This window comes from Somniosus microcephalus, chromosome 8, assembly GCF_052327205.1.
Source record: "Somniosus microcephalus isolate GS21.2 chromosome 8, FLI_Smic_1.0, whole genome shotgun sequence".
Classification (NCBI taxonomy): domain Eukaryota; kingdom Metazoa; phylum Chordata; class Chondrichthyes; order Squaliformes; family Somniosidae; genus Somniosus; species Somniosus microcephalus.
Window position 1 is genome coordinate 77,624,100 of NC_140994.1, and position 27,097 is coordinate 77,651,196.

Here is a 27,097-nt window from a genome sequence, read left to right on the forward strand (position 1 = left end):
GAAGTTCCGGTTTCCCGCGCATGCGCACTGCATGCACAAAACCGGCACTTTCGTTGGCCCTACGCGTGAGTACCCAGCGCGTACTCACCCCCCGAATTTCTGGCCCATTTTGTTTTAGTCCTTTTACCTTTCCCTACACTTTCTATTACCTCAGGATTATCTTTAATAATTTTGGCCCTCATTTTGTCATATGCTTCCTTTTTAAGTTTGAGTTTATTTTTAATCTCTATTCATCCATAGAGCTTTATACCTTGCGGCACCCATTTTTTGCCTTATAGGAATATATTTATTTTGTACTCCATGCATCACATATTTGTAAATTCCCAACTGCTGTTCCATCGATCTGTTAGCTGACTTCTCTGCCCACTTAATGCAGTCCAGCACCCGTAACTTTGACTCTTTGTTATAATTTTCTATTTTTTACATTGAAACTAACCCAAGTTGTGGTCACTATTTCCCAATTGTTCTCCCACTCTCACAACAGTTATTTGTCCCATTTCCCTTCCCAGAACTAAATCAAATAATGCTTCTTTCCTTATTGGGCTAGAAACATATTGATGGAGGAAGCAGTCCAAGATGCATTGAAAAAGCTGTTTCCCACTTTGATCACATGCATTACCTTTATTCCAATCTATCTTGGATAGTTAAAATCACCCAATATTATTGCCCTGTTGTTCTTCATGTTGCTGTGGAGTCTGAACTGCCTGAAGATAGCTCCTTCTATCTCATTTCTACTGTTTGGTGGCCGATAATGCACACAAGAATTGTACCATTTCTTTTCATATTTTGTAACTCTATCAATGTGGATTCTGTCTTAATGCAATGCCCTAGGTCATCCTTACTTTCTAGCACTGATAGAATCCGTAACTAATATTGCTACTGTACCCCGCTTTTCTCCTCCTTACCTGTCCTGAAATGTTATAAGCAGGAATATTCAAGTTCCCAGTCCTGTCCAAAGATAAGCCACATCCCCATTATAGCTACTATATCATAACCCTCCATAGTTATTAAAGCTTCTAACTTTACAATTTTGAATGCTTTGTGAATTCATATACATACTGCCCAAACCCTCTCCATTTTTCTGGAACATGGAAGCTTATTCTTTTTTCTGGTTCTCATTTAATTTTTAAATGTCTCTGCTCTATCTAAAACAGCGATTTTATCTCTCATAGTGTCTTCGGACTAGAAGTTCAGGCGCACCCATCTTTGCGCACGCAGTGGGTGGTGCAGGGAACAATCCCTGCGCCCGAATGGTGAGGCCTGAGGCACAGGGATTGATATTTTTCAAAAATCAACCTTCACCTTTTCAATGATAACATAGAGTAGGCTGCCCCATCAGCGTCTTGATAACATTAAGATGTAACCGGCATTGAAATGCAGGAGTGGCGCTCCATGCAATTGGACTTGTGCACAGGTCCATTTCCCCCAGGGTTGAAATGGCAGCACAACTCAGGTTGACTGGCTGGGTAATGCAGATACTAGTCAAACTTGTTACCTGTATTACAATGGCACCCTTAGTATACATATATATTTTTAAGTTTTGAACATCTTGATTGCATCAATTATTCCATGGAGGTGACAAATATTTTGAACCTACATTTGTTCCAAGCGTAATTACAAACACTTTTATGAGCAATGCAGTTTATGAATTATGCATGTTTTGCAGGTTACGCTTGGTATTCTTGTGCGGATGTCAATGTTTTTTGCATGACTTTGGACTGCTGCACATGCTCATAACAATATGCAATATACATTGGCGAAAGGTTTCTCTACATTTGTCTTACCCCTACCGTTACCACCCACGCATACAGGCCTTGCTGTTTATGAATTATGCAGACTCTGAATTCATCTGCAAATTCAGCTTGGTATTGATTTTAATGCCATTGAAAAGGTTCTCACCTCTTGTAGATAATCTGATTTATCTTCAATTTTCATGTGATGTATTCATGGCGAGACTGTACAAATGTACCCGAGTACAAACATAGAAATTTAACAAGGAACAGAATAATGAATTATTGAAATCTGATAATAAAAGGATAGCCCAGTTAACTAAAAGAAATTGTTGAACATTTTAACCTAAGATAAAAGATGGTATGAATTGTACTACAATTCATATTTTGGACATGGGCGCATCCTAAAAAGCAAAAGTGAAAGCGGAGACAAAAAGAATTGATTAGCCTTTTTAGAAACACTTAATGAGATATTATTTAGCCCTTAGGCGACCAAGCAGTAATCTCTAAGCTGGATGTCAAGGTTTAATATTATACAGCAAAAAGTATAGTTTGCAATTCAATGAAGTGTCGTCAGTAGAGTGTGGTAATATCTAATTGTTCCTGGAGACATAAATGTAAAAATAGATGACCCTGCTTGTGGCAGTTAAATGTTCAATTACTGATGAATTGCATGGAGCCGACTTGCAGACCAGTGGCACTGAACCAAGAGTTAACATATGAAGCTTATTATAGTTGAAGTGCAGCATAATATACAGTTAAGGTGCAATACAGTGAATAGTTTTCAGAAATGAAACTACATTTTCAGCTTGAATACGGCATTGAATCTTCTATAAATTTCTGAATGCTGTCAGGATGTGACACCATTGATTTCTAAGTATATCATCCACTTCTCAGTCCACATTCACTCCTAGATTAAAGCTCCCACTCATCTATCTTGACATTGTTCTGCTCGAACCAAGATTAATACTTGAAATATTGTTATCTCAAAGAATAAAAATACCAATGAACTTTTGGTTAAATTTAACAGCAGGTGCGACTTCGATAAATATAATTATTCCTCTAAATTTATGTTTGCCCTTATGCTGCACACAGTGGGGATGGGTGGAATCAGTTTGTAATGTATTCATTAATGAATTCCCATTAATTTCATCCTGGCCTGGGATATACATTAGAAACTGGCAAATGAGGAACAAAATCAACAACATTCTGGCCCGTAATTTGCGGTCAGTGGCAAAGCCAAAGTGCTCACCGCTGACCTTGAAGAAAGCTGCCCACAGTGATTTCGCGATCTCTGTGGCGAGAAGTTTACCTTTCTCGACGGGCAATTCATCGTAGCGCTGTGTAATGGGAATCCCCAGCAAAGAGCTGCAGTGACGCCAACAAACTGTCTAACCAGCCAATCACATTGAAGAATTCTCACAGACAGCAAACCAGGAAATGAAAAGCACAGAATTACCTGCAATTTTGAAAGATGTTACCGAGAGTGAAATAAAGATTGAGACATACACTGGGGTTAAGGTAGAAGCTGAAATATCATGAACCAAACTTTAAAATTATTATTATTTTTTTTAATTTGTAATTTTTATTATAATGGAGGAATTTGGCACTCCACAAATATAAAAATTAGTTTTTCATGGCCAGAATGGCTTGTTTAGCAGTCAATATGATGTTAAAACCCCAAGGCTTAACAATTAATGGGGTATTTAACAGCGATATTAGTGTGGAAAAGCTCACAGCTGAGAAATTGGAACCTTTAGTGCGGGCTGTTAAGGCCAGTTTTGAAGAAGAAATGGCGGCTCCCTCGCTTCCGTGCATTTCTGGCGTGGAACGCGGTGGCCGCCATATTAGGCAGGTCGCCAGCTCTGCTGTCGTCTGCACTTGCCTCAAATATTTTAATAATCTAGAGCATGACATCAATCGGTGTGCAAAGCTGAGCGATTTTGGACATCGCCACTCCTTTTACCGTCCTCTCCAAAGCATGCCCATGCTTGCAGCCATTGCCAGTGCGTAGACCCGGGAGAACATGGCAGAGATCTATCTCTGTCAAAGTCTTCAATAACTATGCAGAGTATGTCCAGTCCAGTGAGATGGCTCCTGGTCATTGCTGCAGCAACACATCAGCAGATTGAATGCCGGTTTGATACACGTTACATGCCAGCACTCGACCGGACAAGGTCAGTGAGTTCTGGCACATAATATGTACAGAACAGCATATGGTTACAAATAGTCTGGGGGACTTGTATTACATCTAGAGGCCTTTACTGTTGAATAGTTGTGTAACGCAAGATGTACACCAGATTTTCAAATCTTACTAATAAGCGCTTGCAGTTGTGTCAGTAAACTGGAAATGAAATGATATTTGGGATTTGTAAATGTGCTGTGAGGAGGATGCAGAGATACTCCAGTATGATTTGGACAGGTTGGGTGATTGGGCAGATACATGGCAAATGCAGTATAATGTGGATAAATGCGAGATTATCCACTTCGGTGGCAAAAACAGGAAGACAGATTATTATCTGAACAGCAATAGATTGGGAAAAGGGGAAGTGCAACGAGACCTGGGTGTCTTTGTGCACCAGTCGCTGAAGGTAAGCATGCAGGTGCAGCAGGCGGTTAAGAAGGCAAATGGTATGTTGGCCTTCATAGCGAGAGGATTTGAGTACAGGAGCAAGGATGTCTTGCTGCAGTTGTACAGGGCCTTGGTGAGACCACACCTTGAGTATTGTGTGCAGTTTTGGTCGCCTTATCTGAGGAAGGATGTTCTTGCCATGGAGAGAATGCAGCAAAGATTCACCAGACTGATACTTGGGATGGCAGGAATGACGTATGAGGAGAGATTGGGTCGATTAGGCTTATATTTGCTGGAGTTTAGAAGAATGAGAGGGGATCTCATTGAAACTTATAAAATTCTAACAGGACTAGACAGACTAGATGCAGGAAGGATGTTCCCGATGGCGGGGAGTCCAGAACCAGGGTTCACAGTCTAAGGATAAGGGGAAAGCCATTTAGGACTGAGATGAGGAGGAATTTCTTCACCCAGAGAGTGGTGAACCTGTGGAATTCTCTGCCACACAGGGCAGTTGAGGCCAATTCATTAAATATATTCAAGAAGGAGTTGGCTATATTTCTTGAGGCTAAAGGGATCAAGGGATATGGGGAGAAAGCAGGGACAGGGTACTTAAATAGGATGATCAAACATGATCTCATTAAATGGCGGAGCAGGCTCGAGGGGCCGAATGGCCTACTCCTGCTCCTATCTTCTATGTTTACTGTTATTGTTACAAACGTCCGTATTGAATATGCACCTTGTTCCAGTGAAGTAACAGGTGTATGCTTATTACATTCTCAATTAAGGGAGACCGAACATCATTTTTCTGTTTCTGAAGGAATTTGTACATCTGCATTTACTCGTATCGATATTCAGGAGTTCAGGGTATCCAGTAAACTTTTCACATCTCTTGGTCTACTCAGGGAGGAATCATGAATCACCTATGCTGGCTCTGACATCCAGTATTGCAAACAAATCTCCCAATTCCATTATACCATTGCCCTTTCTAAATGCCTATCTGGGTACTTTCTGGAGAGATATACTCCTAAAAAGATTACAGTGAAAATCCTCTGTAATAACAAAGCTTATTCACTATGTGTGTGTATTAAAAGAATAGGTTGTTTTTATTTGTATTCGAGGGCGTATAATCAGAAATATTGGTTGCATTCTTTAAAATCTGACATTAGTCTATTTTTAGGCTTTGATTTATCATGCATACCCTCTCTATCAACCTACAAAAAGACGAGAAACATAACCAACAACAATGCACTTCACGTTAATAAATCGCAATTTCCTGATAACACCGCACAGATAGATTAGACCCGACCTTCGGCCTCCTGCTGATCTTACTGGCTGAAAGAGCACATTGCACGGTGAGGTCCTGTGCACTGCTCATTAAATCAGCAGACAGCACCAAAATAATGGTGCTGCCTGCGCTCTTTTTACTGGCAGGAGTTAACCTTGGCCCGTGGTGGCACCGCCCATTTTTGGGCTTTATCGAATTTCTAGGCTCAAGTTTTCGTCAGTTCCACTGATTACACTGATTATCAGCTATGGAGGGAGGGTGGGGGGGCGGTCCACAGCGCAGCCTGTGTTGGAGCAGTAAATGACTGACCGCAACTTTAGGATTTCTGGGTTTAGATGCGCATGTGCTAAATCCTGACGTTGCGGTCAGTATCAGAGGGGTAATTATGGCGAACGCTGACAATTCGCCTTCATTACCCACTGCAAAATCCAGGCCACTGTTCTTTATGATGCGCAGTTATCCAAACTGTACACCTAATGAAAAGCACAAGTTCTTTCCTTGTCTGATATTAGCAAGCAATTTTTTAAAGAGCATTACGCAGGATTTGACAGAAGCAGAAGAAATGGCAAAGATCGACAGAATTTATAACGATGAAAGCATTTCAAATAGAGCCATAATAAATACTGCACAATGGTGTTGCGAAAGAGATGCTCCAAATTTAAATTTCTGTTATTGGCTCCAAAATGATCATTTTGTAGGGTCACTGCATAAACATATTTGAGAACTCGAGTGTGCACAGTATTGATGCCAATTGCACAGCCCAAACACTGATGGGGTAATTTTAACTTTGTGAGGGTGCAAAATGGGCGATATCGAATTGGCTGCCCAATTTACACCCTGTCCGATTTACCCTTCCTGGACTACAATGAAAAGGAAAATCGGGCGTGACAGCTAATGTGCAGCTAATTCTATATCAGCTGTTTTACACCATCTCCCAAAGTTATAATTACCCCCTGAGCATTTTCATATGAAACTCCTCTGTCCATTACTTTAATGGAGAGATAGACCATTTAAAATAAACTAGATAATAGCTGTGTTAAAATAGTGAACCGTGGAATGCCATGCAAGCATAATTGGGATTTGTCTGCTAATATCACCAATAGCAATCTCTAGGTTCATATGTTGTTCCTCTGTAAAGTAGATTGAGCATCAAGTATCACTGTGGATAAGCAGGAAGTTTTATAGTTTACCATAAAATAACTGAACATTGACTGTTTATCTAAAATCATCTGTAATTCAGCAATAGCCAATATTTATATACTATGTTTTCGTGGGTGTTGACAACTGACACTGCACCTGGGAAACAAATGATTGTTGATGGCAAGCTTCAGTGCTGAAGGTTGAAGAAGCAGATAGCTCACCACTTGCATTTCCTTCTGCGCTATTTCACTTTTTTGTTGCTACTGCCCCAGATAGATTTTTGAAGCTTTTTGATCTTTTTTTATCAATACATGTTATTGCAACTCGAGGGTTGATGTATTATTACAACATTAAAATGCATTACTTTAATAGCTACCATAATGATATCAATTAGTATCAGAACTACCAATCCAACATTTAATACCATAGTACACATCGAAGTGCAGTAGATTACCTATTAATTTTACCAGTACTATCTAAAAACGTACAAATAAGCTTTCCTTACAGCTGATAGTTTTTAAAGTCAGTCTCAGACCATTAGGGGAAAAAATTGTGTTGCTTTGCGTCTCCCATTAGCACCCAAGGGGGGCGCTAATGGGGCACAAAGCCCCTAGTGCCTGGGCATGGCGCCGCTAATGCCTCCTGTGAAATTCAGCGGGAGGTTAGCGGCGGCGGTAGCCAGTAGTGCCCCGTGGTGCTGCGCCTCTGGCGATGACTTCATCGGCGTGCACAGCGCCCCGCTCGCGCCCCTTGACCTATCACCGGACGATATGTCCGACAGGGTCAGGGTGGTGTTTTTGCGGCCGTGGCGGCGCTTGTTAAAAGGGCAGGTGCCGGGCAACCATTTTCTTTTTGACCACCTGCCAGCACCTGCCCCCTTCCCCTTTTTTATGCGGGGTGTCGGCCGTAATTGATGAGCCCGGCGCTCCTCTTGTGTGCCGGGCTGTTTTCCAGGCACCCTGCTCCCTGGTGGTCCAGCAGGGCCCCGGTGCGCACAGCGCTAGGCCCCTCCCCTTTAATCAGGGGGGGAGGCCTGCAATACCATGGCACGCATGGCGCTGTTGCACATAGCACCGCGATATTCAATGGTAGCACCCCAGGAAGGAGGGAGAATGCTTCCAGTAGCGCCCCACCTTCTGCTTGGGGTGCTACCACTGAAATTACAGCGCGGGGCGCTAACTTTTTAGGGGCGCTAAAAGTAGCGCCCCAGCGAAGTTAGCGCCCCAAAGCAGTCACCACCAAATTTTTCCCTCTTAGTCTTCTCTGAGGTTCTTATCTTCAAAAACAGAGATCGAACTAATCCAAGGAACTATAGACCAGTTAGATTAACATCAGTGGTAGGAAAGATAGTAGATCCTTTGTTAAAAGATGGGATAAAAAAATCTAGACATCAAGAACATAATAAGAAACAGTCAGCACGGATCTCCAAAAGGAAGGTCATGTTCAACCAGCCATATTGAATTCCTTGAAGAGGTAACAGAAAGAGTAGACAAAGGCAATGCAGCGGATGTGGTATACATGGACTTTCAAAAGGCCTTTGATAAGGTGCCACATAACAGGCTCATGATGAAGGTCAGGGTGTGTGCAGTCAGGGGCCAGGTGCAAGATAGATTGAAAGATGGCTCCAAAACAGAAAACAGAGAGTAGGAGTTAAGGGAAGTTTCTCAAACTGGCAGAAAGTGCCCTGCAATGATCGGTGCTGGGCCCGCTGTAAAAGATTTGGACTCCGAAATAGGAGGTATAGTGTCAAAATCTTCAGATGATACCAAATTAGGAGCATAGCTAATACTGTGGATGACTGCGACTAAATACAGGAAGACATAAAAGGGTTTGCCAAGGGGGAAAATAAATGGCAAATGGAATTCAATATAGCAAAGTGTGAGGTGGTTCATTTTGTTAGGAGGAATAAGGAAGCCACATAAATCACTAAAAATAGCAGCACAAGTTGATAAGGCCATAAAGAGTGCAAACAAAATAATGGATTCATTTCTAGAGGAATAGAAAACAAAAGCAGGGGGATAATGGCCAGAATTTTCTGTACCTGGGTGGGTTGGGTGCGAGCGGTCGGCTTGGCAGGTCGCGAACCCATTGTTGCTTCCATCCCACTGCAGAACTCGACTTTGCGATAATGGGGCCTACTAAGCCCGCCCTGCGCGTTACCCGGCTCTATTAAATGGTGCGGGTCTGATGATGTCATCCATGATGAATTTTCAGCCAGGGTACTTAAAGGAACCATGGCTACATTGCATTTGAAGGTTCATCTAGGAGTGTGCAAGCAGCACACTGGAGGTTTTGATTGCTCCAAACAGTTGGAGAGATGGCTGCACCCAGGTTCTCCGATGACTCCCTCCATATGCTTGTGGAGGGAGTGAAAGCACGCAGGGAGGTCCTTTTCCCTTCCAATGGGCAGAAGAGACCTCCCCAGGAAACAAAAAGAGCCTGGCTCCAAATTGCAGAGGAGGTGAACAGCAGGAATGTGTTCAGGAGGACCTGAGTGCAGTGCCACAAACGTTTCAATGATCTCATTAAATCTGGAAAGGTGAGTACAAAGTCACACTCACCTTCATCCTGCTGTGTCGCTCATCACATCCCCATCACTCTGCCTTCCCAACCCTACTCCTGCATATCCTTACTCACACCAACATATCTTGCATGTCCTCCCATCCCTCTCTCTCTATCTACATTATCACATCCCCATCTTGCTACCCTCTCCTCACTCAGCCTCATCCTAATGCAATCATACTAACTAACAACACACAAAGAGGCCACTTGGCATTGCCACCCCAATCCATCACAGCCTCCCCCTAAAGTTGTAACCCACACATTCCTTACACTCATTCCATCATTCTCACTCAACCTTCTCTTCTTTCCCTCCTTGCAGGAGAAGAGAGCCCACAATAAGAGGGAGAGGGAGAGAACTGGAGGTGGCACTTCATCATTTGCCAACCTCACATCAGCAGAGGAGGCTGCGTTGGAACTATCTGGAGTGGCTGAGCAGCTGGAGGCAGGAGACGGAGAGAGGGGGACATCTCAGCAACCTGGTGACAGAATTACATATCATACAGCTACATGGCATACAGCAGTCATTCATATGGGGACTGATGTCACCAGCCACAGAATGCTCATCATGTGCATAATGGTATCTGTACCCATTCTTCATACGGCATATCTTACTCATCTCTTTACTCTCCCACAGGTCCATCAAGAGCCCCCAGCACTGTCCAGGAGGAAGAGCAAGACGACTCCTCAGAGGAGCCTCCAGCCTCTGAGGTTGCACCGTCACCAGACCTAAGTGCACCCAGCACCAGCACAGATACGTACACCTCTGTTGGCCCTATGCGAGAGAGAGGAATGTTGTCGCCTGGTGTCTCACAAGTCTCAAGAGAGCAAGAGCAGATGGTGCAGACAGGGACAGCAGTGGAGACTCCTCGCCAGAGGGCGCAGGACGCTCCCAGCTCTGCTCAGCTGTATGCAGATGCTGAGCCTCAGGGGCCATCCAGAAAGAGGGCGATCCTGGAGGTGCAGCAAGACGTGAAGGAAGCTCTGACAGGTTTTGCGAGCGCGATGTCTGCAAATGTTTAGAGAATGGAGGAGTCCATCTTCAACATAAGCACCACCATGTTGCAGGCGATGGTGACTGTAGGCTCCTCCATGAATAGGATGGCCACCTGCATGGAGCAGTTAATGCGCCACTCGCAGGAGCACATGGTCTCTTGGGTGTTTTATTCAATGTTAATGTCAAGTTTCCATTAATGTGATGTCACCCATTAAATTCTTTATTTTCACCACTTTCCCGCCTTGGACAGATTTGTGTGCACCTTTGGAAGTGGCTTAGTGAGTTAGAGTGAATGGTGAGATATAACGTTACATCCAGCAATGGTGGTCAGTGTGAAAGGAATGGTTGGTTATTGTAGGGATGCTTTATGGTGTTGCTGTGGGGTGGTGCCAACCTGGCGCAGCATGTGGCAGCCATATGGGTGTACTGCGTAAAGTTAAGTAAATCTGGATATGATGATGCCATCCCTGGCCTCCCGGGCAGCAATGTGCTCAGGTGCTGGTGGGATCTGGGCCGCAGGTTCCCCCAGCTCCTGCTCCTCCTCATCTTCCAGCTGATGCTCCTCGTCCTTCTCCTCCTGCTCCTCCTCCTCTGAAGTGCCTTGCTCCTCATGCAGCGCTAATCCTCGCTGCTGCGCTATGTTGTGCAGGGCATAGCAGACCACGATGATTCTGGTTAGCCTGGCTGGTGCATACTGAAGGGCTCCTCCAGATCTATTAAGGCATCTGAAGCGCATTTTGAGCATGCCTATTGTCTGCTCTGACACAACTGGTGGAAATGTTGCTTTCATTGTATCTATGTTTGGAGGAGCGAAGAGCTGAGGGAAGGTGGACTGGCGAAGGATGAAAGAGTCATGGCAGCTGCCAGGGAATTTGGCACAAACATCGATGATGATCTTCCTATGGTTGCAGACCAGCTGCACATTGAGGGATTGGAAGCCCTTGTGGTTGACAAAAACTCTTGGGTTATGATGGGGTGCCCTGATGGCAACATGTGTGCAGTTGATGATGCCCTGCACCCGTGGGAGAGTGGCAAAGCCAACCGCCCACTCAGTAACACTGGCTTCAGCAGTGGCAAAGTTGATATAATTGGCTTACTTGTTAAAGAGGGCATCGGTGACCTGTGCAATGCATCTGTGGGCGGCCGACTGCGAGATGCAGTAAATGTCTGCTGCAGATCCCTGGAAGGAGCCTGAGGCAAAGAATTTGAGGGCGCTGGTGACTTTGACAGCCAATGGTAAGGCGTGTCCACCCGCTCTTCTGGGTTGCATGTCTTGCTTAAACAATGTGCAAATGTCTACGATGACCTGGCACAATAGCCTGAGCCTCCTTTGGCACTGCTGCTCAGTCATGTTGAGGAAGCTCATCCTCTGCCTGTATACCCTGTGTTGGGGGTAACGCCTCTGGCATGGTGCAGACCTGCGCTGATGCCCTCTGTCCTGTGCAACATCAGGTGGTTGAGGAGAAGGTTGGTGGTGTTGTTGTTGGTGTGCCTGGTGCTGCTGGTGTTCGGGCCGATCGTCGTCCGATTCTGAGGACCAAGGTGAGACAGTATAACCGGCACCCATGCTGATGGAATATATGGCAGGTCAAGTAGAGATCAGACGACCAAGCTGTCAATGGTGTGATAGGTAGTAACAGTGAAGTGAGACTGGATAGTGACTTTGCTGGAAGCACTTTCAGCCTGGAGAAAGCTTCTGCCTGAGGAAGGCGGAGGAGGCGGGGAGTGTATCCTAGTGCACTGCCAGTCTGGTGGCTGCAAGTGTAAGATTGAGTGACGGTGTCTCTTCGTCTTCACTGTCTTCTTCCTCTTCCTCCACTGACTGGGAAGGTTCCAGTTCTTGGGTATCTGAAATGAAAAAGAGACAAGGGTTGGATTGTGGTGAGGGAGAAGAGAAAGTAAGAAGTGCGTGCTTACACCATCAGCAGCTTGTGAGTCAGAAGAGATTGTGGGATGAGGGAGAAGTGGGAAGAGAGAAGGAGGATTAGGTTTGCAGATACCATCATCATCGATCCCTCCAGTCCCGCCAGTGGCCATGGCCTCAGCAATACCCCTTCCCATGATGGCCAGCACTGTCTCCTTCAGAGGAGTTAAAATATGCAGACGTGCTTGTCCTCCTCTAGTTTGTTCCTGGTGCCTCCTGTTATGCACCACTATCTTCTGCAAGGAAGATGGAAGTGTGTCAGTGAGTGCCGTGCAATATTTTTGGGTGATGTGGCTGTCATAGTTAAATAGCTGCCAGCGTGAGTGACTTATACCATTATTTACATAAGAACATAAGAAATAGGAGCAGGAATAGGCCACTTGGCCCCTTGAGCCTGCTCCGCCATTCAATAAGATCATGGCTGATCTTGGGCTCAAAGCCACTTCCCTGCCCGCTCCCCATAACCCTTCACTCCCTTATCTTGCAAAAACTGTCTATCTCCACCTTAAATGTATTTAATGACCCAGCCTCCACGGCTCTCTGGGGCAGAGAATTCCACAGGTTGACGACCCTCTGTGAGAAGAAATTCCTCCTCATCTCGGTTCTAAAAGGGCGACCCCTTATTCCGAAACTAAGCCCCCGAGTTCTAGATTTCCCCACGAGGGGAAACATCCTCTCTGCATCTACTTTGTTGAGCCCCCTCAGTATCTTATATCTTTCAATAAGGTCACCTCTCATTCTTCTAAATTCCAATAAGTATAGGCCCAACTGTAGTGTATGTGCTTTAAGTCAGAACTACTTTTTACAGCTCCTGTATACTGTAGTACCGGCAGTAACCACACCGGTATATAAGCTGTGCGCATGCCTCTGTACCCCAGTCTAGAGATGACCCTCCTCCAGTAAAGGCCTGTTGTTTGTTTATGTACAGCATCCGTGTAATTATTTATCCACTGAACCACGGATCTAACAGTGGCGACGAGTGTTGATGTGAATCTACCTGCAACATAAAAAATTTTTTTTTAAATAGTCGAGTCCAGGAACACGGGCGTCGACCGTGAGCAACCGCCCAGCAGTCAGGCAGAGATCCAACTTCGCTGGGGAGGCTGTGGAGAGCCGTGCTTGGTTCCCCAGCCACAACGAGCAGTAAGAGACCGACGACAGGTCCAGAGCAGACCCTTCCCGAGCAGCGGCGGCTGGAGCCGACCGACGGCAGAGAGATAGAGCCGGGCAGCGTCGACGGGGTATGAAAGAGGGTGAAGAGAGCAGGGCGCAGCCGGGGATTGATCACCGAGCGGCGTCGAGGAAAAATACTGCAAACCGGAGAGAGAGAGGGTAAGAAACAGCCGGGTTCTAGATTGAGCGGCGTCGACAAATATCAAGAGAAGAACACGCAGAGCACAGCCAGGGATCACGGGCTGATCAGGGTCCGCGGGGCGAAGCAAGGGGAGATGCCATTGAGCCGCGGAGAAGCAGGGAGAGTGCGGGAGGCACCATTGAGCCGCGGAGAAGCAGGGAGAGCGCGGGAGGCGCCATTGAGCCACGGAGAAGAAGGAAGAGCGCGGGAGACGCCATTTTGCGAAGGCGCAGTGGAGAAGACGGGTGAGCGCGGGAAGGAAGGAAAGTGCGGGAGACGCCATTTTGTGCCAGCGGAGAAGAAGGGGAAGCGTGGAAGGCGCCATTGGTGATAGTTAACGCACAACCAAGGATGCCGAAGAGTGGCAGTATCTCTACGTTCGACAATGAAGTCGAAGATTGGGCGACATATGTGGAACGTATTGAGGTGTACTGCAGGGCGAATGAAGTGCCAGATGCTAATAAAGCACTGGTTCTGTTAAATTCCATGGGTGCAAAGACTTATGGGTTACTGCGAAAGCTAATAACCCCAGAGAAGCCGGTAAACAAGGATTTTGGAAGCATAGTAGAAATCCTACAGGACCACTTAAGCCCCACACCGCTGCTGATAGCAGAACGATTTAAGTTCCATAAAAGGAAGCAACACAAAGACGAAAGCAATGCTGAGTACCTAATGGAACTGCGCAAGCTATCGAAATACTGCCAGTTTGGAGCGGGACTAGCAGACACGTTAAGGGACAAGTTTGTGTGTGGGCTACAAAGTGAAGGAACCCAGAAACGGCTTCTATCAGAAAAGGACCTTACACTGGACAAAGAGTTCAATATGGCAGTATCGCACAAAGCAGCCGCAAGGGGCGCTGCAGAGATACAACGGAGACCGCAAGAATACGGCACCAACGAAATGACCTATGGAACAGGGAAGTGCTATCGCTGCGGCAGAACAACACATGACCAGAAAGACTGTTGGTTCAAGGACCAAGTGTGAAGACAGTGTGGGAAAGCAGAACACATAGCAAGAGTCTGCAGGTCTGGGAAGAAAACCAACAGTAAGAAATCTCCACAGGAGAAGTACAAAAAGGTACACCAGGTGATGGACAGTGGTTCAGACGAACAGAAAAGTGACACAGACTCCGGAAGCAAGGAGCTGGGTTGTCTGAAACTACATAATGTAACCGAAATAGAGGATCACCAGACTACCTGGGTTACACTCAAGATAGACGGAGTCCAAGTGGAAATGGAATTGGACACAGGGTCAGCTCTAACAGTCATAAATCAAAGAGACTACAAGCGGCTATTCTCACACATACCCTTGAAAGCTACAGAGATTCTCTTGAAGACGTATACGGGGCAAAAAGTCTACCCCAAAGGAAAAATAAGGGTGAAAGTGACATATAAAGGTCAGGAAATACCTAAAATGGATATATATGTATTGCCAAATGGAGGACCACCACTGCTAGGACGTGAGTGGATCCGGAAGATACATTTAGATTGGCATTCCATACAGGCACTGAAGGTGGAGGCCAAAAAGGATGACGACGTCACACCTGGACGACTGTCAAAAATGCTAACTGACGCAAAAGAAGTGTTCCAGGAGGGACTAGGAACACTAAAAGGAATAACAGCAACAATTAAAATAGAGGATGATGCAAGCCCAAAGTTTCTGAAGGCCAGACCAGTGCCTTATGCGATCAGACCAGCGGTTGAAGCAGAGCTGGAAGGGTTGGAACGTTCAGGAGTACTGTCCAAAGTGGACTGGAGCGAGTGGGCTACACCAATCGTCCCTGTAATGAAGAGGTCGTTGAGTAATATGCCTGGGGAACCCAAGAAGGTCCGCATCTGTGGGGATTTTAAGGTGACAGTGAACCCAGTCCTTCACACGGTGCAATATCCGCTTTCACGAATTGAGGATATTTACGCCTCGCTATCTGGTGGTAAACGCTTCACCAAAATTGATCTAGCCCAGGTGTACTTGCAAATGGAGGTAGAAGAAGCTTCGAAACATTACCTTACGATCAACACCCATAAAGGTGTCTATCAATACAACCGGCTGGTGTTTGGAGTAGCCTCGGCTCCGGCTATCTGGCAAAGGGCGATGGATCAGGTCCTGCAAGGGATTCCAGGGATCCAGTGTTATTTGGACGACATTTTGGTCACGGGCGAAAATGACGGTGATCACCTCCCTAACTTGGAGAAGGTACTCGCCAGATTAAAAGAATATGGGCTACAAGCTAATCGCCACAAGTGCGAGTTTTTCCAGAAACAGATCTCGTATTGTGGCCACGTCATCGATGAAGAGGGGTTACATAAGTCCCCTGACAAGATTGAGGCAGTAGTCAAGGCTCCAGCACCGGAAAATGTGTCACAACTGAGGTCGTTTCTCGGGCTGGTAAACTATTACCACAAGTTCTTACCAAATTTGTCTACGGTACTATACCCGCTGAACACCCTACTGCAAACAGGGGTAGCATGGAAGTGGGATGATGAACGTAGACGAGCTTTCCAGAAGTGTAAAGAATTGATCACATCAAAAGAGGTGTTGGCCCATTTCAACCCAGCACTACCAATTCGTTTGGCATGTGATGCATCACCCTACGGCATTGGAGCGGTGCTGTTGCACAAATTCCCAGACGGGTTGGAGAGGCCAGTGGCCTTTGCGTCTCGGTCACTAACCTCAGCCGAGTGCAACTATGCCCAGATTGACAGGGAGGCCCTCAGCCTAGTATGGGGAGTAAAAAAATTCAACCATTATCTGCATGGGCAGAAGTTCACCTTGCTGACTGACCACCAACCACTTGTCTCCATCTTTAATCCTAAGAAGGGCGTGCCAGTAATGACTGCACAGCGGTTACAAAGATGGTCCCTGTTTCTAGGGGCGAATCAATATGAAATAGAATATAAAGGCACGAAACAGCATGGGAACGCTGATGGGCTATCGCGCCTGCCACTGCCTACGGTGGAGGAAGCACCAGCAGTGGACCCTATCGAGATATTTTATTCGTCGATAATTGAACGATTGCCAGTAACAAACACGGAAATAGAGAAGGAGACCTGTAATGATCCGACGCTGTCACGGGTATATGAATTGACGGTGAGGGGATAGCCAACACATGGCGACTCACTGTTGCCAGCATTCTTATCCAGAACAGAACAGCTGTCAATATGCCAGGGGACAGTGATGTGTGGATCCAGAGTGGTGATTCCACCCAAGTTAAGGGAGAGAGTGCTAAAGGAGATACATGAAGGTCATCTGGGGGGAGTGAAAATGAAAAGCCTTGCTAGGGCTTATGTGTGGTGGTCGGGAATCGATCAACAAATCGAAGACCTAACTAAGAGCTGCTTAGGATGCCAGAAAGTCCAAAATGCACCACCACATGCCCCTCTACACCCATGGGAGTGGCCCTCCTCTCCATTGCAACGGGTGCACATTGATTCTGCTCGTCCATTCATGGACTCAATGTTCTTAATAGCAGTGGATGTTCATTCAAAGTGGCCTGAGGTGATAAAGATGTCTTCAACCACTACAAAGAAAACGATTGCAGTCCTACCGACCATATTTGCCAGAAGCGGTTTGCCAGAGCAGATCTGCTCTGATAATGGACCACAGTTTGTGTCCGACGAGTTCCAAAAATTCATGAAAAGGAATGGGGTAAGGCATTACACATCCGCCCCGTATCATCCAGCCACCAATGGATTGGCTGAGAGGTTCGTACAAACCTTTAAGAAGGCGATAAAGGCCATGTGCGATGAGGAAATTCCACTACAGCATAAGATGGACAATTTCTTATTAGCCTACCGAAACGCGACACATGCAGTTACCAACCAGACCCCGGCCATGATGTCCTTTAACTAAAGGTTGAGATCTCGTCTGGACTTGCTCAGACCAAATGTGTGAAGAAATGTTGAGGACAAACAATTCCAGCACATCAACGAGAAGCCGACAAGGAGCATCAATGTAGGGCAACCAGTCTTGGCCCGTGGCTGTCGAACAGAGAAGTGGCAACCCGGAACGATAGGTACAAGGCAGGGGCCATTAATGTACACAGTGGATGTCGGGGAGAACATTGTGAGACGCCACGTCAATCAGATCTTAGCGTCACAGGAAGGCGTCAACCCCATGTCTCGAGTACCTGGGGATGAACCCGACATACTGGTCGCATCTACTTCAGACCCAGTAGCAGTGGAAACCGATGAACTACCCGATGAAAAGGGGTCAGAATCGCCTCTGCACCAAGAACAAGAACCTTCGGAATGGCGCTATCCCGAAAGGGTCAGGAAGCCGCCCCAAGACTGAATCTATAAATGGACTTTTGTTATTAAATGTACATATAAAAATGTAATTGCTTTTTGAATATTAAGGGGGTATTATTAATCTAAAAAGGGAGGAATTGTAGTGTATGTGCTTTAAGTCAGAACTACTTTTTACAGCTCCTGTATACTGTAGTACCGGCAGTAACCACACCGGTATATAAGCTGTGCGCATGCCTCTGTACCCCAGTCTAGAGATGACCCTCCTCCAGTAAAGACCTGTTGTTTGTTTATGTACAGCATCCGTGTAATTATTTATCCACTGAACCACGGACCTAACACCAATCTGCTCAACCTTTCTTACGCCAAGTGCCTTTTCCAGTGCTCCCTTTGGGCCACGAGCAGCAGAGGTCCTCCCCCCAGACCCCTCAAGGAAGCCTTTGACCTCCACATTGCCAATTGCGGCCTCTCTCTCCCCCTCTCCCGAATGCCAACTTCCCCGCCCTCCCCGCTCCTGCCCTGTTCACCTCTCTCTCCCTCCAGGCCTCGATGTCCTCTCTTCACCGTCCACCACCCTCTCCCTACCATGATGGCCAACTTTCCTCCCTCCCTATTGCCAGGGACCATCCCCTAGAATCCCCAGCTGCAGACTCCCAGCTGTCAGGCGGGAAACGGATCCAAAGAATTATAATGAGGTCCGACCATTAAGTTCAGCAGGACCTCCGTTTCCCGGGCCTTGTCGGATTCTTCAGCCGTGTTCGGCCACCCCGCATGCTCCACGCTAAACCGCACGCACCCTGTCCCCCCGCATGCTCCCCAACCCCCGAACACTCCCCGTCCCCCCGCACGCTCCCCGCCCCCCTGCACGCTCCCCGCCCCACTGCATGCTCCCCTCCCCCCGGCACACGCACAGCCCCCCTGCACACTCCCCTCCACCTCCCCCGCACACACCCCGCCCCCACCGCACGATCCCTCCCCCAGGACACTCCCCGACCCCCCGCGCACCCCCCGCCCCCAGCACACTCCCCTCCTCCTCTCCCGCACACGCCCCGTCCCCGCACACTCCCGTCCTCCTCCCCTCCACACTCCCCTCCTCCTCCCCCGCACACTCCCCGCTCGCACCGCACAATCCCTCACCCCCGCACGCTTCCCGCCCCCCTGCACGCTCTTCGCCCACCCCGCACGTTCCCTGCCCCCCGCACACTCCCCTCCTCCTCCCACGCACGCTCCCCTCCTCCTCCCCCGCACGCTCCCCTCCTCCTCCCCCACACTCCCCTCCTCCTCCCCCGCACACTCCCCGCTCGCACCGCACGATCCCTCACCCCCGCACGCTTCCCGCCCCCCTGCACGCTCCTCGCCCACCCCCGCACGTCCCCTGCCCCCCGCACACTCCTCTCCTCCTCCCGCGCGCACTCCCCTCCTCCTCCCCCGCACACTCCCCTGCTCCTCCCCCGCACACTCCCCTCCTCCTCCCCCGCGCACTCCCCTCCTCCTCCCCCGCACACTCCCCTCCACCAACCCCACACACTCCCCTACTCCTCCCCCGCACACTCCCCTGCTCCTCCCCCGCACACTCCCCTCCTCCTCCCCCGCGCACTCCCATCCTCCTCCCCCGCACACTCCCCTCCACCAACCCCACACACTCCCCTCCTCCTCCCCCGCACACTCCCCTGCTCCTCCCCCGCACACTCCCCTCCTCCTCTCCCGCACACTCCCCTCCTCCTCCCCCGCACACTCCCCTCCTCCTCCCCCGCACACTCCTCGCCCACCCGCACACTCCCCTCCTCCTCTCCAGCACGCACCACTCCTCCTCCCCCGCATGCTCCCCACCTCCTCCCCAGCACGCTCCCCCGCCTCCTCCCCCGCACGCTCCTCGCCTCCTCCCCAGCACGTTCCCACACCTCCTCCCCCGCACGCTCCCCGCCTCCTCCCCAGCACGTTCCCACACCTCCTCCCCCGCACGCTCCCCGCCTCCGCCCCTGCATGCTCCCCGCCTCCTCCCCCGCAAGCTCCCTGCCTCCTCCCCCGCACGCTCCCCGCCTCCTCCCCGCACGCTCCCCCGCAAGCTCCCGCCTCCTCCCCCGCACTCTCCCCGCCTCCTCCCCCACACGCTCCCCGCCTCCTGCCCCCCGCACACTCCCCGCCTCCTCCCCGCACACTCCCCGCCTCCTCCCCGCATGCTCACCGCCTCCTCCCCCGCATGCTCCCCGCCTCCTCCCTCGCACGCTCCCCGCCTCCTCCCCCGCTCGCACCCCACCTCCTCCTCCACATACTCCCTGCCCACCGCACACTCCCCGCCCACCCGCACACTCCCCTCCCCAGCGCACAATTCCCGCCTCCTCTCCCGCACACTCCCCGCCTCCCTGCACACTCCCCGCCAGCCCCCCCGCACGCTCCCCGCGGAGGAGGCGAGGGAGCGTGCTTGGGGGGAGGCGGGAGAGCGTGCGGGGGAGGAGGCAGGGGAGCGTGCGGGGGAGGAGGCAGGGGAGCGTGCGGGGGAGGAGGCAGGGGAGCGTGCGGGGGAGGAGGCAGGGGAGCGTGTGGGGGAGGAGGCAGGGGAGTGTGCGGGGGAGGAGGCAGGGGAGCATGTGGGGGAGGAGGCGGGGAGTGTACGGGGGAGCAGGAGGGGAGCATGTGGGGGAGGGGGCGGGGAGCGTGCAGGGGAGGAGGCGAGAGAGCGTGCTGGGGGAGGCGAGGAGCATGCGGGGGAGGATGCGGGGACCATGCGGGGGAGGATGCGGGGACCATGCGGGGGAGGGTGCGGGGACCATGCGGGGGAGGATGCGGGGAGTGTGCAGGGTGGGCAGGGAGTGTGCAGGTTGGGCGTGGAATGTGCAGGGGGGGCGGGGAGTGTGCGGGGTGTGTGTGTAGAGTGTGTGGGGAGGCCGGGGGTGCGGGGAGTGTTATAAATCTCATCATCAAGAAAATACTTATGAAATAACGCTGGACGGCCAGGTGGTGGCGCCGTCCAAGGAGTATAAATACTCGGGACATTTTGTAAGACAAGGAGCTAGTGAAATACAACTAGACTTCCATGTTCTGAAACAAGTTGATTAAAGCCTTGCTTTATGCTCAAACCAAGTGCGTAGTGAGTTTTATTACATCAGGGAGTGTGCGGGGGAAGAAGCGGGGAGTGTGCGGGGGTGCAGGAGTGTGTGGGGAGTGTGTGGGGGGCAGGGAGTGTGCGGGGATGTGGGGAGTGTGCAGGGGAGGACGCGGGGAGTGTGCAGGGGAGGAGGCGGGGAGTGTGCAGGGGAGGACGCGGGAAGTGTGCGGAGGGACGAGAATGTGCGTGGAGTGTGCAAGGAGTGTGCGGGGAGTGTGTGGGGAGGTGGGGGGACGGCAAGTGTGCGGGTATGTGGGGAGCTGGTGGGGCAGGAACTGTGCGGGGATACGGGGAGCGTACTGGGGAGGAGGCGGGGATTGTGCGATGGGAAGGGGAGCGTGCGGGGGGAGGAGGAGGGGAGTGTGCGGGTGGGCGGGGAGTGTGCGGTGGTGGGCGGGGAGTGTGCAGGCGGCGGGGAGCGTGCGGGGAGGAGGTGGGTGAGCGTGCGGGGAGGAGGCGGGGGAGTGTGCGGTGGGGAGGAGGCGGGGGAGCATGCGGGGGAAAAGGCGGGGGAGCAGTCTCCCCGCCTCCTCCCCTGCACGCTCCCCGCCTCCTCTCCTGCACGCTGCCCGCCTCCTCCCCCGCACGCTCCCCGCCTCCTCTCCTGCACGCTGCCCGCTTCCTTCCCCGCACATTCCCAGTGTCTTCCCCGCATGCTCCCTACCTCCTCCCACCCGCACAATCCCCGCCTCCTCCCCCGCATGCTCCCCGCCTCCTCCCCCGCAGGCTCCCCGCCTCCTCCCCCCGCACGCTCCCCAACTCCTCCCCGCTGCACACTCCCCGCCGCCTCCCTCGCATGCTCCCCGCCTCCTCCCGAGCACCCTCCACGCCTCCTCCCCGCACGCTCCCCGCCTCCTCCCACCCGGAGTCTCCCCGCCTTCTCGCCGCACGCTCCCCGCCTCCTCTCCCGCACGCTCCCCGCCTCCTCCCCCGCACGCTCCCTGCCTCCTACCCCGCACGCTCCCCGCCTCCTCCCCGCTGCACGCTCCCCGCCTCATCCCCTCGCACACTCCCCACCTCCTCCCCGCCGCACACTCCCCGCCGCCTCCCCCGCATGCTCCCCGCCTCCTCCCCAGCACCCTCCCCACCTCCTCCACCGCACGCACCCCGCCTGCTCACCCCCACGCTCCCTGCCTCCTCCCACCCACAGTCTCCCGCCTCCTCCCCCGCACGCTCCACGCCTCCTCCCCCGCATGCACCCCGCCTCCTCCCCCGCACGTTCCCCGCCTCCTCCCCCGCACGCCCCCTGCCTCCTCCACCGCACGCTGCCCGCCTCCTTCCCCGCACGTTCCCAGTGTCCTCCCCACATGCTCCCCACCTCCTCCCACCCGCAGAATCCCCGCCTCCTCCCCCGCACGCTCCCCGCCTCCTTCACCCACACGCTCCCCGCCTCCTCCCGCGCACGCTCCCCGCCTCCATCCCCAGCACGCTCCCAACCTCCTCCCCGCCGCCTCCCCCGCATGCTCCCCGCCTCCTCCCCAGCACCCTCCCCGCATCCTCCCCCGCACGCTCACCGCCTGCTCACCCCCACACTCCCTGCCTCCTCCCACCCGCACACTTACCGCCTCCTCCCCAGCATGCTCCCCGCCTCCTTCCCCGCACGCTCCCCGCCTCCTCCCCCCCACGCTTACTACCTCCTCCCCAGCACCATCCCCTGCACGCTTACTGCCTCCTCCCCAGCACCCTCCCCCGCACGCTCCCCCGGCTGCTACACCCCACGCTCCCCCGCCTCCTTCCCAGCACCCTCCCCCGCCTCCTCCCCCGCACGCACCCCGCCTCCTCCCCCAAACGCTCCCCACCTCCTCCCACACACGCTCCCCGCCTCCTCCCACGCACGCTCCCCGCCTCCTCTTGGCCTCCTCCCCTGCACTCTCCCCGCCTCCTTTCCCGCATGTTTCCCGCCTCCTCCCCCGCACGCTCCCTGCCTCCTCCCCGCACGCTCCCTGCCTCCTGCCCCGCACGCTCCCCGCCTCAAACCCCGCACGACACCCACCTCCTCCCCGCCTCCTCCCGCGCACACTCCCCGCCTTCTCCCCTGCACGCTCCCCGCCTCTTCCCCCGCACGAGCCCCGCCTCTTCCCCTGCATGCTCCCCACCTCCTCCCCGCATGCTCCCCGCCTCCTCCCTGCACGCTCCACGCCTCCTTCCCTGCACGCTCCACACCTCCACCCCCACACGCTCCCCGCCTCCTCCCCCGCACGCTCCCCACCTCCTCCCTGCACGCTCCATGCCTCCTTCCCTGCATGACACCCGCCTCCTCCCCCGCACGCTCCCCCGGCTCCTACACCGCACGCTCCCCCACCTCCTCCCCCGCAAGCTCCCCCACCTCCTCCCCCGCACGCTCCCCACCTCCTCCCCTCCTCCCCCACACGCTCCCCGCCTCCACCCCCGCACGCTCCCCACCTCATACCCCACATGACACCTGCCTCCTCCCCCACACGCTCCCCGCCTCCTTTCCTGCACGCTCGCCGCCTCAACACCCGCACGACACCCGCCTCAACCCCCGCACGACACCCGCCTCCTCCCCCGCATGCTCCTAGCCTCCTCCCCCACACGCCCCCCACCTTTTCCCCTCCGCACACTCCCCGCCTTCTCCTCGCCTCCTCCCCAGCACGCTCCCCCGCCTCCTCCCCAGCACCCTCCCCACCTCCTCCACCGCACGCACCCCGCCTGCTCACCCCCACGCTCCCTGCCTCCTCCCACCCGCAGTCTCCCCGCCTCTTCCCCCGCACGCTCCCCGCCTCCTCCCCCGCATGCTCCCCGCCTCCTCCCCCGCACGTTCCCTGCCTCCTCCCCCGCACGCCCCGCCTCCTTCCCCGCACGATCCCAGTGTCCTCCCCGCACGCTCCCCACCTCCTCCTACCCGCACAATCCCCGCCTTCACCCCCGCACGCTCCCCGCCTCCACCCCCAGCACGCTCCCCCACCTCCTCCCCACCGCCTCCCCCGCATGCTCCCCGCCTCCTCCCCAGCACCCTCCCCCGCACGCTCCCCGCCTGCTCACCCCCACGCTCCCTGCCTCCTCCCATCTGCACGCTTACCGTCTCCTCCCCAGCACGCTCCCAGCCTCCTCCCCAGCACGCTCCCAGCCTCCTCCCCAGCACGCTCCCCGCCTCCTCCCCCGCACGCTCCCCGCCTCCTCCCCCGCACGCTCCCCTGCACGCTCCCCCGGCTGCTACACCCCACGCTCCCCCGCCTCCTTCCCAGCACGCTCCCCCACCTCCACCCCCGCACGCACCCCGCCTCCACCCCCGCACGCACCCCGCCTCCACCCCCGCACGCACCCCGCCTCCACCCCCGCACGCTCCCCGCCTCCTCCCCCGCACGCTCTCTCGCACGCTCCCCGCCTCCTCCCGGCCTCCTCCCCCGCACTCTCCCCACCTTCTTTCCCGCATGTTCCCTGTCTCCTCCCCCGCACGCTCCCTGCCTCCTCCCCGCATGCTTCTCGCATGCTCCCCGCCTACTCCCCGCACGCTCCCCGCCTCCTCCCCCGCACGCCCCCCGCCTCAACCCCCGCACTCTTATGTTCATTAACAAATAGACATTCTTATTATGAACACAGCGAGCTTTTGCTAGACACTTTTATTGAGCACATGTGGACTAGGTACAGTACCTGTAGAGGCATCCATCTTGACTGCTGCCTTGTGGGTAGCCTAGAGCCTCATGGGTAATGTAGTCTTAATATACTTACAGCTGGGTAGTGTAGTCTTATATACAGCTCTACACAGCTCTACGGCTCCACCTAGTGTCCACTATAGAATGACATGTTATTGATCATTACATTCCCCTTTCTTTGAGGTTTAACAAAATCAATATCAATCAACTTTCAAGAAAACAATAAAGATAATATCAGTAACACTTTTGTTAGTGCTCTATAAACATAAACATTTTCAAAACAGTCAACACATTTTCAAAGCTTTACATTGTACTCAAAGATTAAGTCTTTCAGGCTTTTTTACTTCATGTGTGGATCTTCTCAACACGGGTAAGTCTGATGTGTCTTCATGAGATTGGTCTGGCGGTGAATGACAAGATGCAGTTGCGGCATTGTCATCAATCTGGCCTTGAATAGTCTCTTGTGTTTTTAGGAGGGAATGGCGGTTCCTCCTGAGAATCTGTCCTTCCTCAGTTCTAACAGTGTATGACCTTGGTCCTACTTCCTCAAGAACTGTAGCTTTCCTGTTCCATGCATCTGGATCCTCAATCCTGACAACATCATCCCTTGTCAATGGTTTTAGAGTTTTGGATGACGTGTCATAGTATGATTTCTGTTTCAGCTTTAACAGTTGAAGTCTCTGTCTCAGTTCCTCACTTTGCTGTTCTTTTGCACAGCAGGGTAGCGTGGTGCGCAACTTGCGACCCATTAGTAGTTCAGCAGGTGAAGAACCACAGTCTAAAGGTGAGGCTCAGTAGCTCAGCAGGGCGAGATAAGGATCAGACTTGCTTTCTGTCACTTTCTTCAGTAGCTGCTTGAGAACTTGAACACCTTTCTCTGCCTTACCATTTGACTGAGCATACAAAGGACTGGATGTGATGTGCTGAAAGTCATAATGTGCTGCAAACTGTTGCCACTCCTTACAGTTGAAGCACGGACCATTGTCGCTAACGGCAATCCTGGGAATTCCATGTCTGGCGAAGCTGGATTTCACATGCATTTTGACACTGCTTGCTGTGGTGCTTGAGAGCAGCGCCATCTCAGGATAGTTAGAATAGTAGTCAATCACTATTAGATAGTCTTTACCATTTAAATGAAAAAAGGTCCATACCAACCTTTTGCCATGGTGCTGTTGGTAAGTCAGCTATTATCATTGGTTCCTTTGCTTGTTTGTTTTGGTGTTTCTGACATGTCTCACATTTGCCTATCATGTTCTCAATGTCCTTATTTATGCCAGGCCAATAAACAGTGTCTCTTGCCCTCCTTTTGCATTTTTCAATTCCGAGGTGTCCCTCATGAATCCTTTTGAGCATGTCTTGACGTAGAGCCTGTGGAATGACTATTCTGTTCTGTTTTAGTAATAGTCCACTTGCGACACTCAATTCTGACCTTATGTGAAAATATTTTGGACAGGAACCTTTTGGCCAACCATGATGAATGTTCTCTATTACTGTTTGTAATACTGTGGCCTAGAAATTCACTAGGCTTAGCGCCCCATTTGGGGCGCTGGAGGGCCTAGCGCCGGAGTTATGGCCAGTTGGCAAATTCAGTGGGGCCCTTCTGTCGGCGTTACACCGGTTGCGCTGCGCCGGCACCGATGACGTCATCGGTGTGCGCAGCGTCCCGGTTGCCATGGTGACAGGCCCCAGCGCCGAAATTGAGTTGCGGCCGCCTCGCCCATGGCAGCCGCAACTAAGACTTTGGCAACCGAGTCTTGCAGGAGTTAGCGCCGGCGCATTAAGGTCGCGTGGCGGCCGGCCGCTTTTCCGCCGGCCGCCGGCCCGCACCTCCCTCCCCGGACTCCTCCAGCCCCCCCGCGGAACAGATGCGTCTGGCCTGCAAGCCCGGCACTTGTCCGAGGTGCCGGGCTCATTTTTCTGAACATTTGAACGGCCAGCGGGCGGGTGCAGGCAGCTCCTCCTTAACTGAAGGAGGAGGCCTGCACTTCCCCAGCCTGCCGCACCGCATCGGGTGCCGCAGCGCCGGAATTGCGCCACAATGCGGCACTCAGCGCCCATTTCGAGGCGCTGACACCCTCTAGTAGCGCCGGCAGCCGTTTGGGAGCGGCGCTACTGAATTTTTGGCACGCGCAGGGGGACTTAGCGCCGGCGCTAAATTTCCAGCGCTAAAGCCCTGGCGAACCCAGAACCGAATTTCTAGGCCTGTATCTTTTACTATTTCTTCTGCTATTTGCTTTGATTTTGTGTCTGACACGGGCAGCGCAGCAGTGACCATACTCACATGAACATCCACGTCTTCTTCAGTAGAGCTCACATGACTCATTGTGGGTGCTCGGGATAGTGCATCTGCTAACACTATGTATTTGCTTGGTGTGTAGATCAGTTCAAAGTCATATCTTTGCAGCTTCATCATGAGTCGTTGAATCCTTGGAGACATCTCATTCAGGTTTTTTTTAATGATGGCAACCAGAGGGCTGTGGTCTGTCTCAACTGTGAAGGTGGGAAGTCCATATATGTAGCCATGAAACTTTTCTAGTCCAACTACCAAGCCTAGACATTCCTTTTCGATCTG